This window comes from Electrophorus electricus, chromosome 6, assembly GCF_041902795.1.
Source record: "Electrophorus electricus isolate QZ-2024a chromosome 6, ASM4190279v1, whole genome shotgun sequence".
Classification (NCBI taxonomy): Eukaryota; Metazoa; Chordata; class Actinopteri; order Gymnotiformes; family Gymnotidae; genus Electrophorus; species Electrophorus electricus.
The window spans coordinates 4,727,501-4,740,234 of NC_137502.1; the positions used below are offsets into that span (position 1 = coordinate 4,727,501).

Genomic DNA, 12,734 nt, shown 5'->3' on the forward strand with positions numbered 1-12,734 from the left:
AAGTTTTGCTCGTGTTAAAGAAATGGGGAGTAATCACTTTAGGGCAGGAGCCTTTGACCTGTGATGTGTGAAAGCGACCGTTTTCATGGGTGTGGCGCGCCTCAGGTTGCAGGCAAACACACACACGCACGCGCGCAAAGTGACACACACAGGCTTGAGTGTAAGGAGTGCAGTAAACCACACCTGTCAACAGCCATCACTGCACCCATGCAGGTACTGAGTAGTGCGTGGGTTGCTGACTGCTAGAGGGAGATAGAGCGAAACAGAGAGAGAGAAACTCTTAAGTTCACAAGGTCACTTCCAGCCCAGGGATAAAGTAAACTAAGCCAAACTGCACAAGCTGCAACTTATCAGGCCGCCTGCATGCCAGAGCTTTCCCTCCTCGCGCGTGTGTGTGTGCGTGTGTGTATGTGTGCGTGTGTGTGTGTGTGCGTGTGTGTGTGTGTGTTTGTGTTTCGGAAAACAGCAGAGCAGACTGATGGTTCAAGTGCAGGTTCTGCAAGCTGAAGACAATAATTTGCCCTCACAGCATCAAAACAGCAGTGATTCTTTACATTTGTGTAAAGAAAATGAGGCCCCTATATGTACCCAGTCAGGACAGAGGTTCAGGCCTTCATGGAAACGGATATTGATTTTGAGTTAAATAAAGGCGATTTGTATTTATTCTCTTCAGCCATGTTTCTACCATTGTTTGAAGCAATCAAAGATGCTCAAGGGAATTTCTTAGGCTTGGTCAAGGAAATCGCAGACTAGCAAAAAAAAAAAAAAAAAAAAAAAATTCAAGGCTTGTTTATTATGTGATTTCAAGCCCAACTCCTTCTCTTCTTTCATCATTTATCAGTCCTTGGTGGTCTGAGTACTTCATGGCAATAGCTATAAGCTTCAAAGGAATCTGCCCATTTTTAGGGACTCTCGTGAAAATCTCATAGCAGTTTTCTATTTGCCTTCGTTACCCTCCTGCTACTGACAGTTGAGCAGTTAGCTCTCACAGAGCTGGCCCTCGCATGAACCATTTCAAAAGTCAAACCACTGTTGCCATAAAAACATGTGACAACCCCAAAAGACAAGCCCATGTGCTTCAGAAGTCCAGGATAATTATATTCTCAAAATTGTGATAGAATGTTTGTTGTGTTTTGAATGTTGAATGTTTAAAAATTATGTAAATAATAATTTTTAAAAAACTATATCACATGTATCATATTTTCATCCCATTCCATAAGGAATAATACAATACCAAGGAAAATGGCTTGTTTGCTGCTTTGTAAAACTGCAGAAGTGGTTAACTGCATTTCTTATGTATGAATGTTGAAGTGGACTAGGTCTTCTACAACAACTGAACTTCTAAACTGGGTTGTTAAAATTGCATATAATTTGTCCATTGATTGTCATTGTTGGGTCACTTAGATTATATATTGAAGTCAAAGGTTTTTCATAGCAAATGTTGTGTTGAAGAGAGTATTTAGTCAGCTTTGTAGGCAGACTAGCTAACTAGGTAATGGGACAAGATAGTAGCTTAAAAACAAACAACAAAAAGATAGTTTAAAAATGATGGGATTGTTTGGTTTTGTAAATTTACAGTTAACTCTCAGACTTTATACATGATACTCAAAAATTAACGTTGGCCATTGATGTCATTAATTGTAGGATCTGAATGTAAATTGTGACTTTCAGAAATTCAAAGTGTTAGTTTAGCAAACACAACATTTAAGGTAACTTGATACTACAACAGTCGTACTATAAAAATTATCCAAGACAAATAAGTATCTCTGTTACTTGGAAACTCTATAAACCTTTTTCATCAAAAAAAAAACAAAACAAAGATAACTATTGTGCAAGTTTTTTTTCTTCAATCCTTTATGTAAGTAACTCATTATAATTAGAATAAAGAAATTCACAGTTTTATTTGTGTAAAGCAAAGTGAAGTGGCACCATCAGATTTCACTTAAAGTTAGCATTCCTCTCTCTGGCCTAAAGTGTTGATTGTGCCATAGTTCAAACAACTAGATGAAGCAAGACCAAGCCATGCTGTTGTGCTGTGTGCTATTCCTTACATCAGTCCTATCCTTAGTAACTCAAGTTGGTGTTAATTAAAACACTGATGCTATCATTATTTGTAAGCTCCCTAACCTTAGACTGCATGTGAAAACCCTGCAACAAAACAATGTGGGAGTGGTAGTGGTGAAGTGTGTGAAGTTGAGAAAAAAATATAACCTAATTCTGCCGGACAAGGAAGTACACTCGCCAAAGCGCCAACATAAATAACTATGAGTGGGAGTATTGTATGAGTCTGTTTCACCCGGAAAAAAAATGGTTACATTAAAAAAAGGGAAAGGAGTGGGTCATCTGGTTTCCATTAAGAAGATAAAATGGTTCACTTGGAGCTTTTTACCAGCCTCTTTGTTACTGGGAGGCATCCACGCTGGTCTCTCCATCATAGGCAAGTTGACACAACATTAAAGGCTTCAAACGGCTGAGCTGGGTCTCTTAATCAAAAACTAATTGTAATAGATATTGGGGGAGTGCTAACACCCTGACCACTTGGGCTGTTATCAGTGGGCCGAAGCTGAAGGACCGCTTAAACACAACACAGGCCCTATAACCAGGACAGGGTGGAAAAAAAACATGGGCTGGAGACGGCACATGCACTGTGGAACTTCACTCCCTCAGATAACTTCACTGCTAGCCTGTCAGGCAGAATTAGTTAGCAACACATGCACGCGCGCACACACACAAGTTAAAGGAATTTAAAAACAAAACATGAAAGTGGTCCTTCTGACATGGGTTAGGCTGGAGATGCCGAGAGTGAAATGTCAGATTGCCATTACGTGTGAACTATTTAGATAATATACCCTTAACTGTGTGCTCCTTAGTGGCTTGCCTTGTACCAATGCAAAAAAAGGAAAAAATTATATATATATATATATATATATATATATATATATATATATATATATATATATATATATATATATATATATATATATATATATATATAGTAATAAAGCACACAGAGTTTCCAGAGAAACAGAACATTTTGGACAGAGGTCCTTTATCAACTGTGCAAACAAAGTGCTTTATAAGAGTTTGTCCATTTCCTACTCAGAATCTTTTATTGATCTAGAGGTGTGTGTGTGTGTGTTTGTGTTCCTCTTAAGTAGTTTGGAAACTCATTGCCTGTTTCTAAGGAATGAGGAGTTGACTGAAACCTTGAAATTTTGATAGTACTCCCTGGACATGTTTCTCTGAGGTTATCTAAGACCAGGCTGATAAGACATTTAAACCCCTTTTGACAACTTTCAGTCTTTCCCATAGATATGGCAGACCAAAGATGATTGATTACTGTAAGATGATGGAGCAAGTGTCACTTTGAACACTTTTGTTAACAGATAAGATAATGGAACTAGGTCCAGATCAGTTTGTTGAATGATTGACTCCAAATACACTTAAATGATTGCTTCTGAGGAGTTATGAATATAAACAAATTGCTGTCTACTGTAAACAGCTTAAATGTTTACACTAGACTGCAAAACCTTTTTTTTTCTGTTTCTTATATCGTGTAATTAACATTTTACATTGAGCATATTGTGTCAAACTAGGCAGTTTGACACAATTACAATTACTGTTGTCAGTGAATATAATGGGTCATATATGCAAACATACACACTGTCAAACATACACGGCATTCTACAAAATAAAAGCAATAATATAAAGCATTATTGCAAGTTTTATTTTTAAATGCCCACAGCAATTTAATGGAATTGTAAAGTAAAAGTTGTACAAAATTAAAAACTAGAATTATGGACTACACCAAAAAGGGAAATGACTGATATATGATTTTTCATTGCAAGGGCTCAAATATAAGATGCCAGAGTCATCATCCAATCAAAAATTGCTGAAAGTACACTATATATGAGCATATATGCATATATGAGTGCATGTGTATGTTGTGTTACTATGTGAGTCTGTGACTTAATGATGGAGTGGTACATGCGGTCCAAGTTGGCCATGCTACTCTTAAAATTAGAAGTCATTATGTGGTGCAAGATTTAATTAAACTAATTGATTCCTTTGCATTTTTATTGGTGATTGTCATTGGAACCGCCAGACCTTCAGTGGCGCAAAACAGACAGGAAGTTAGGGCTTTTTTCTCATGTATATTAACCTCACTGACACTCTTCTGCTTAGCATATTGGAATCCCTGTCAAAATTCATGTCCAAGGCCGGGGTGGGCTGTCTTGTCAGAATGATCCATAATGCAATTCCCATCTCCAGCATATGATTGAGTTAGGAATTAGGACTCCAGATACACTTGTCTTTCTCGCACTGACTATCTCGTTGGCAGGGCCTATTCTTTTGCAGTCATGGGACACCCTCAACAAATTAATCTCCCAAGCACAAAATAACCATTTAAACATCTAAGGATGTGCCTGTTCCAAAGTGATGATCTTGGGAGTACATTAATAAATAAAAGGTGTTATCAAAATGCAATGTTGCAGAGATGAGCATGATGGGAATGAACCATGATATTGTAATATAACTCACAGAAAACAATGTGTCTCAAAGCCATATGCGTTTTGTGAATGAAATTCGGACACAGTTACCCATGACACTTTGCCCCAGTGTTTTCCCAGGCCTGTCAGTCTGCTGTCGTTTCCAATAACCTGGCCTGCCATCTCAAAGTCTGTGTGTGTTTACATGTGACATGCACTCTGTATGGTCACCCAGAGTGACACTTCAATGGCTTTGGATTTAAGGCTCACTAAACCGCAAAACAAAAAACTTTTAAATGAAGTCATTTACTCAGAGCTCTTACCTGACCAGAGGGTTAGAGTTCTTTTTTTTTTTTTTTTACTTAATTAATGATCATGTATTAAGTTAGAGAGAAATCTCTGTATATTTTTAGTGTCAACATTATAAGTGCACACAAACACATACATATGCACACACACACACACATACGCACATGCACACACATACATGTAGTGGTTGGTAAATCAATAAAAGACATGCATGCACAGATAGTTGCACACACAGACAGAGAGAAAGACCATTTTGCTATGCCTTGTCTTTTCTCTTCTGCGCCCAAATCTATGCATGTGCAGTGTAATTGTGTGGCAAATGCATGCCATTCCCACCCAACCTCAGTAAAACCCAGTCTGCCGCACTCCCCTGTGGATAACAAATGGTCCTTTTCTCTGCGAATTGAGGCTAAACGATGGTTTCACTTAGAGAGCAAAGTGACTGTCCATCTTCATAACAGTGCTCTCCATCAAAGAGCAATGAATCCCATCCCATCCGACTGCCTCTGATTAAACACAGGCAATGGGCATCCCTTCCCAGCTGCCCCCCCTCCGCCTCCGCTACTCAGGCCTCGCAAAGCCAGCTCTCGCACCTGTGACTGGCCACTTCTCCGTCTGTAATAAAACACCCCTCACATCTGGAGCAGAGAGGCGTTCACCACTACCGCTGCCTGCCATGTGCACGTTCAGCAGCAGCACGGGTTGGGAGCGACACACCTCCCATTTGATTCGAATTACTAAATGTATTTCTTATTGGAGAGGTCATATGGAAAAGTCCATAGGTCACAGAGTGCAATGGCTGAGGGCAGTTAGCTCATTGTTTCCCTTTTGAACTTTTTTTCCTTCTCCATGGCCATTCTCTCTGCCCCTCTTCAAGTTATCCTGTCAAGCTCAAATAAGTCTGCGTTTTCAGAGCTTGTGGTTTCATTGGAAGCTGTTTCATTCTTTATGCTTTGCTGCGTTTCAGTATGTGGATGGAGAGAGAGAGAGAAAGGAGAACACATTAGATCAACATTTTTCTAAATTAGTTCAAGCCAGTCCACTGATTTTTATGACTTGTTGCTCTCTTATTAACAAGTCAGCGTATTTTTATGGCATAGACTTGGACAATTAAAACTCATCAAGTTCTAAAGGCTGGTGTCTGAGGCAGCCGCTTAAGTTGTATTTGAACTGTCACGGAAACACAGTGACAAAGTAATGATGTGTTAAAAACGTTCTCTAATGCTTCTGAAATGTGGAATCAATGTTAAATTGAGAATGGCACATGGAAGAAATATGGTATATAAATAAAATAAATGCAATGTGAAGTTGTACTGTTAGAGGGGCTAAGCAAATCACTTGCATTTCACCTACAGTTTAGAAGTGAAAAGTAGTCATAAAGACTACTGTTTTACCCCATGTGAGGTGCATTTTTAAGCATGGCCTATATATATATATAAAACTCTTGTTGTTTTCCTTCTCTACTATGGTATCTTGGTGGTATCTTAGACCTTAGACAGTGGGAGTAAGAAAGTACTTCCATTAGTCAGTCTGGAAAAGAATGTCTGTAAATGTAATGTAAATGTAAATGACTTAATGCAGATTACTAGTTAAGTGCCCACATACAAACAAATCCTTGACAGAACTGACAGTAACACACACACCAGAGTCTGGCAGTGTAGCATTGCAGGAGAGTCAGTGGAATCTAGTTAGGCCTGTCTCTGGATTAGTGTTGGGTTGCTATCAGTTTCAAGGAGGAAGGGGAGGGTTTAAAATCTTACACCAGTAGTGCTACAGGCACGAAGCACCCGCAATCCACCCCTGGAAGCCCAGGAGCTGCAGGAACATTAACCAATATGAAAACAAACGTGGGTCAACTGAATTAACCTAGTGCCTCACACCCAGCTGTGGGGAAACTACTAACTAAGCCTATGTCTTCATTTACTGAGAGGGACAGGTCTGAAAACTAAGAAAGGTACACACACACACACACACACACCCGCAGTTTGTGTGTGTCTGTGTGTGCATGTCTGTGTGTATGTTTTTGTGTGTGTAAATATATGAATTTCTATGGGCTGATTTACTCTAGAGGTGGAAAAATGGTAGCGAAAATCGTTTAGTCGAGACTTAGGTCGAGACCCACTCTGGCCCGTGAAGAACGGCCCTATTTGCTGAAGTGTTAAAATGTTGACACTACTGTTCTGAGAGCCAGTCTTTTTGAGCTACACACAGCACTGCTGTAACTACATTAGCTAATGTCATTATCATGCCCGTGAGGTCAAAGGGCCTAATCATGTGTTATAGGATTTCCTAAAGCCAAGAGAATCGTACAGGTAAACTGCTGGTGTAATGATGGTGTCTTGAATACCTCAGCTACTTTGAGTGCTGTCCACAGCTTGCAGCAAGCTAACTCACCAAAAAGACAAACTTCATCTGATGTGAGTAATGAGTTATCTTTCGAGGAACTGTACTTGTTTTCCCTGTTAATTGAATCTATTAATTTATTCACACTTTCATTGCATTTCTTATATTTTCCCTTGAGGGATAGACTACAAGTTGGGTACATTACTGTTAGTTTTAGTAACCTGGCCAGAAATCTGTTCTTTTGTGTGTGTGTGTGTGCAGATGTTCACAGTACAGTTTCTGAAATATTTTAAATGTATTAAAATTGATCCATTTTTTGTTGTTGTTGTTGCTTTTGATAGATTAAATACGTAACTAATGTGATATTTCCACATTTGAAAGCAGCCCGTTAAATATCTACTTCCCAGTGACAGCCGTGTTTGTCGGCTCTCCAGGTCCTTTAGCTCAAGTGCCTGAACCGTTTAGGTGCAGCCATTAGGTCTACTCTCTTCCGCAGGCTTTTGCATTGTGATAACATCGCACTCGTTTTCCTCCCCTAAGCCACAGTAAGATCTATTAGTCCCTCTTTGCCAATTTCCCTCCATTTGTCCACACTTGGCTTACAGGTGTCCGCTCTCAATGACTCTGCACCTCCCATTATGGAGCGCTACCTGCACTACCGGTCCTGCAGTACGACATCACCCCCAGCCACCCCCACTGTCTTCTGTCTTGTGTGCTGTGCACAAAACCAAGCACCATGGAATCTGGAGCGCTGTTCTTTTAGAGCTCTTCCCCAACTCCCCCCTTTTTTCTGGGTATAAATGTCAGTGTTTCCCTTTTGTGCAGATTGCAGGCATTCCCACATCAGTACTGATTGTTCCATGTGGAATGGTGGGACTCGAATAGAGCGTTTGATTTCAGATAGCATAGACACAGACAAAATGCCACTGGACCTGGCATGGCCCCTATTGTCTTCACTGCTGGGGCCTTAGCTGGAGACGTAAACCTGAGACACGACCACACCGGGAACCCACCGCAAAAGAACACTTTGCCGGTGTGGATTTCACTAAACTGTTATAATACAATTTGTCAGGTTTGGTGACGGCTATGGCGGCCCCTTAACCTTTTCAAGTGTTCCACATTACATCAGACAAAGGGATAATTTGTCACCTAATGGAATATCATTCACTTGGCAAGAACTTTCCAGGTAGGCTGCCAGTATGAAGTTTGTGAAGGCTAATTTGTCTTTTGAGCTTTTGTCAAGCTCATTTTATTTTCTGTACTGTAGATATGTAATTCTCTAAGGGGTCATATTGCTTTGACCCAAGTCACCTGTGCTGCTTACCTAGTGGCCTTGCAAGCAAATGCAAGCAAGTTACTGTTATTCATAGTTTACTGTATCCTGTCCCACTCCCTTTTCCACGGTTCTTACGAGTCCAGAATACCCTCCTCCCCACGGTATGTTCTTGTGCAGCAAGTCCAATAACTTGTTTAGTAATTATTCCACTGATTGGTTGTGTCATCGTGTATTAGTGTAGTGAGAGTCATGTGGTGATCTGAACAACCCACGGTTCCCCTCCCATTGTTCATTCATCAGCTGCTCTGATTGAGCTCATGTCTTGGTTAGCTGCAGGCCAGCCAGATAAGCATCAGCAGATGATTGGGCGCACACATTCTTAACATGGCTGACCCATGACATCTTGGGGGCAGGCGGGGGTAGCCTGTCATCGTGTCTACAATGCACTGCTTTCTTCTTTCTTATCTTTGCCGATGACATTGAGAGTTTTCGCATTAACTCATTAACGACAAGATGCATCATTACTGGCATGGGAGGTGGGGCAAGGCGTGTCTCTGGGCGGGAGATGCTAGGTGGAGAGGAATTTGCCCCCTCCTGCATCTCCACCCCCACCCCCATCTTTCCACTTTCATTTAAGTCCTAGTGGCTGAGGAATGGCCCTGACAACTCTAGGACTGAGAGCAGTCCATGTGAAAAAGGAGACTGCTTACTGCTTTTCTGTCTGTGTGTGAACACACCTGGTTTCTATTTTGTTTTAGCATAAGCACAGCATTTCAGATTATGTTTGTCTGTTCTGATGTTTTTCCCTACTTACCTCAAGTAGCGTTGCTGACAATTGGCCATGGATAGCAGCTATCAATGAATTAGAAACTCATGCATCTAGAAAAAGCCAACTGGCCATTATTCAGGCATGTTGAAAATAGTACGTGTGAGAAATTGACATTTTGCTTAAAAAGACTCAGAAAGCCTAGGTCATCATCTTTCAAAAGCATGTGGGAGGGGCATGAGAAGGGGGTGTGGCACAATGTTAGACAGGCATTACAGTGGCAATATTAGACTGAAGGCTGTTAACTTTGGAGTCTGTCCAAGGCATTTCATGAAACCTGTGTAAACTTAAAAAGTACCAACCATTATAGGACAGAAAGGCTGACCACACCTAGTTCCACCTGCTCTCCACACCTTGTCCCACAAATGACTCAAGGTCTTCAGCCCATCCTGTATTAACAACAGGATAAAAAAAAAAAGGGTGGCTGTGTGACACTGTAAATGTAACATTAATCCTGTGTACTAGCAGTGCCTCTAAGGGAGCACCCATGGGAAGCTAAAAAGAATGTCCCTTGTTAACAAATTGAGTTTTTAAAAAAAGTAGCATGAGCAAAGTTAAATAGGCATAAGATTTTGCACTGTTGGCCTGAGCACAAGCCACTTTCATTATGAAGGTTGATTTTATTGATATGTAAGGTCATACAAGAACTTATTCCAGACTGCATGAAAACACACACACACACATGCACACACAGCTAGAATGTAAGTAGCTATCACCATTAGTCTTGAGTGGGCTAAGTGCTGACGCATTTGACTCTGAGGGGCTGGAACGCTAAGGTATTTGGCCTTTGCTCACATATAACAGTGCTAAAGTCTCAATTCTGTGCTCTGCATTTGATACTCAGTTGTCCTACTCAGTGGAGCACAGACCCCGATGCTCTGGCCAAACAGAGAAACTCAGCGAGGCTGTCTCCTTCGCAGATCCATCAAAGCTGCTTCTCTCTCTCTCTTTGCTGCACTCTCTCGTTCTCTCGTTCTCTCGTTCTCTCTCTCTCTCTCGTTTGTTGTTATGTCGGCACAATTACACTGAGGGGAGAAAAAGAGGAGGGAGGGGGAGGGAAAAACACTGTCTCTAAAAGATTGATAGCTTTGGTCTGTGGTTCAATTGTAAATTAGAATGTGAGTCCCTCTGGGATACAAGGGCTCTATTTGTGATTAAGAAAAAAGCTGCATAATAAAGTGATGGCGAAAAAGTTTGCTCCCTCTAACGCACAGGCAATTAGCTTGATGAAATGGCCTCTTACTTTTTTGTGTCCTGGATATGTAAACTGATATAATAAAGTGTCTGATTGTTTATGCTGTTATTTTCACCTTGAGCTGTACAGGAAGTGGCATCGTGGTCGTATGGAGGACATAGTCTTGCGTAACATCGTCGGCTGTGGCTCCCCAACCCCCCAAACCTAACAGACCTCTGTCCAGCACTCTGCAGGCGCAATGCAAATTGAACACGATCTGAGACAAAGCAGCCTCCACCATGATGAAGGTGGACCTGCAGAGAGCAGTGGGTCTGCTACCAGCATAACAGAGTCAAAAAAAAAAACTTCAAGAAATTATACTGATGTTAGCCAGGAGACTTGGCTCTGTACCTCTCCACAGCAAACTTCTCACCTACCTCATTTTTTTTTTCTTGGTCTTGTGTGAGCAAGAAATTATATGTTATGATCTGTTGTTATGAGGTGGCTTGAGTTTAAACAGTTTTTTGTTTCTTCACACCTGGCTCTGGTTGTTGACATTGGAATGGTAATGGTTCAGAATGTTTAGTGGATGAAGTGGCCTCTCTGTGGAATAGTCTGTGCATTGGTTCTCTCTCTCTCTCTCTCTCTCTCTCTCTCTCTCTCTCTCTCTCGCTCTCTCACTCTCTCACTCTTTCCCTTTTCATTTATTTTATTCTGTCTTTAATTTGCAGTATCACAAACCAAGTCAAACGAGAGAGGTGAGAAAGAAGCTTATTTTAAAAAGTACAAATTGGGTTTATGCAGTGAGCATGCAATTACTATTCAGTAATTAAAGATTCAGTAATAAATATTTATGTTTATAAACTTTGCATGAACTCTTTGGTTGATCTTTTGAAATGATTCTGTGGTAAATATTACAATAAGATAAATAGATAGATTCACAAACACTAACATGGCTAATACTGCATGAAAGCTAGCGTATACCGGTTAGCATAATTGGATGTGCATGGGAAAATTTTTATGCAAAGTTACGGTTACTGTACAGTTACTATTAGCAGGAGAATCATGCCACAGGCAGACGCTGCCACTTGTCTCTTTCTCTTTCTGCAAACAGACTCCTGGGTCCAGGTAAACAAGGAGAAGGAGAGAAATCACCTGCAGTGGACAGTTTCACCCTCCTGTCGCAAACTGATTCCACAGACATGAGTAAGGAGCAGCCTAGCATGAGCTTGTCTTCTGGAGAGGAGCAGTGAGCTGGAGCACGATGGCAATGTGAATATAAAGCAAACGCATTGGTAACATATGGCTGTGTTGTGGGAGATGTCAGAGGGGGATTCGCTTTCATGAAAGGGATTGAGAAGGGTGCCTCTAATGTGGAAGCAATTACAGTGAGTCACCGTGCTGGAATCCTATACAATGTTTTCCATTTGCAGGTCAATGTCCGTGTCTACATAGTGGCATGGATATGCTAGCATTATTAGTGCTGGAAGATCATATTCTCAAGCATGAGTCTGCACTTTCGTTCACAGGGGAGGAAAGTCTCCTGTCTTCTGACTGTTTCTGTATTTTGATATGAGGAGGGGGTGGGGTTACTTTCAGGTTTTCAGTCTAATACACTTCTACATGTAGCTCAAGATAGACCTAAATGTTTCATGCTAATGCTCTGCATTCAACATACATTTTACATGCGCACAGCCACATTAAATTATTAACTGAAATGTAAGGTCTTTAAAGCAGTCACCTGACCAAGTACAACTGGATGATTATTCAAGCAAAATGCAAACAAGGCAGGCTAATAATGTCCACGTAGTGTTTACCTTTGGGGAGATCACTGGCTTCCCAAGCCCTCATTATGTAAAAAGAGATTTCACTAGAATCACCCCTGGTTGTAATTGAAGTCAGGGCTTATGTATTTGTGGTGCACTGGGAAGGTTAGTAGTTCTCTGTTTGACTTCTCCCCTTGTACGTTCTGCAAATTGACACAGGTATAAGAGAGGGGCATGAGGGCACAAGCCTGGGATCTCTGGTAGCAAAAGCAGGGGAGGGGGGTGAAAAAAAAGAACGACTCTTGGAACCTGGAGGTGTGGCCCCACCCACACGAGCCGTGTGCCCTCTGCTTATATTTCATTCATAAAGGAAAGTCTAGACCAGTCTGGGCCAAAGGCTGGTGTTAGTTAACACTCCATGCTTAACAGTGTACCGATCTTGTGAAAAGATTAAAAGCGAGAGAGAAAAGGCCTCAGACATAAGTCACATAAAGGATTATAATTTTTGTGTGCCTGTGTGTGTGTGTGTGTGTGTGTGTGTGTGTGTGTG

At 41.1% G+C, this 12,734-nt stretch overlaps 2 long non-coding RNA genes across 3 annotated transcripts in view; one reads left to right on the plus strand and one right to left on the minus strand.

Moving 5' to 3' along the window:
* The window catches only part of LOC113573998 (uncharacterized), a 36,317-nt gene extending 24,377 nt beyond the window's left edge, over positions 1–11,940 (plus strand). Inside the window, exons 3-5 of one of the 2 annotated variants that reach the window (XR_003410275.3) lie at positions 11,150–11,176; positions 11,533–11,690; positions 11,852–11,940. This is a non-coding gene — a long non-coding RNA (uncharacterized LOC113573998). Of the gene's footprint in view, positions 1–11,149; positions 11,177–11,532; positions 11,722–11,851 lie in introns of those variants that run through there. The other variant, XR_003410274.3, reaches the window with a different exon arrangement.
* Positions 9,830–11,652, minus strand: LOC145658583 (uncharacterized). The gene is made up of 3 exons (XR_014124190.1): positions 11,574–11,652; positions 10,555–10,666; positions 9,830–10,269 (listed from the first exon to the last, which is right to left on the minus strand). It is a non-coding gene; the product is annotated as an uncharacterized LOC145658583 (long non-coding RNA).
* Positions 11,941–12,734: the final 794 nt, after the last annotated feature.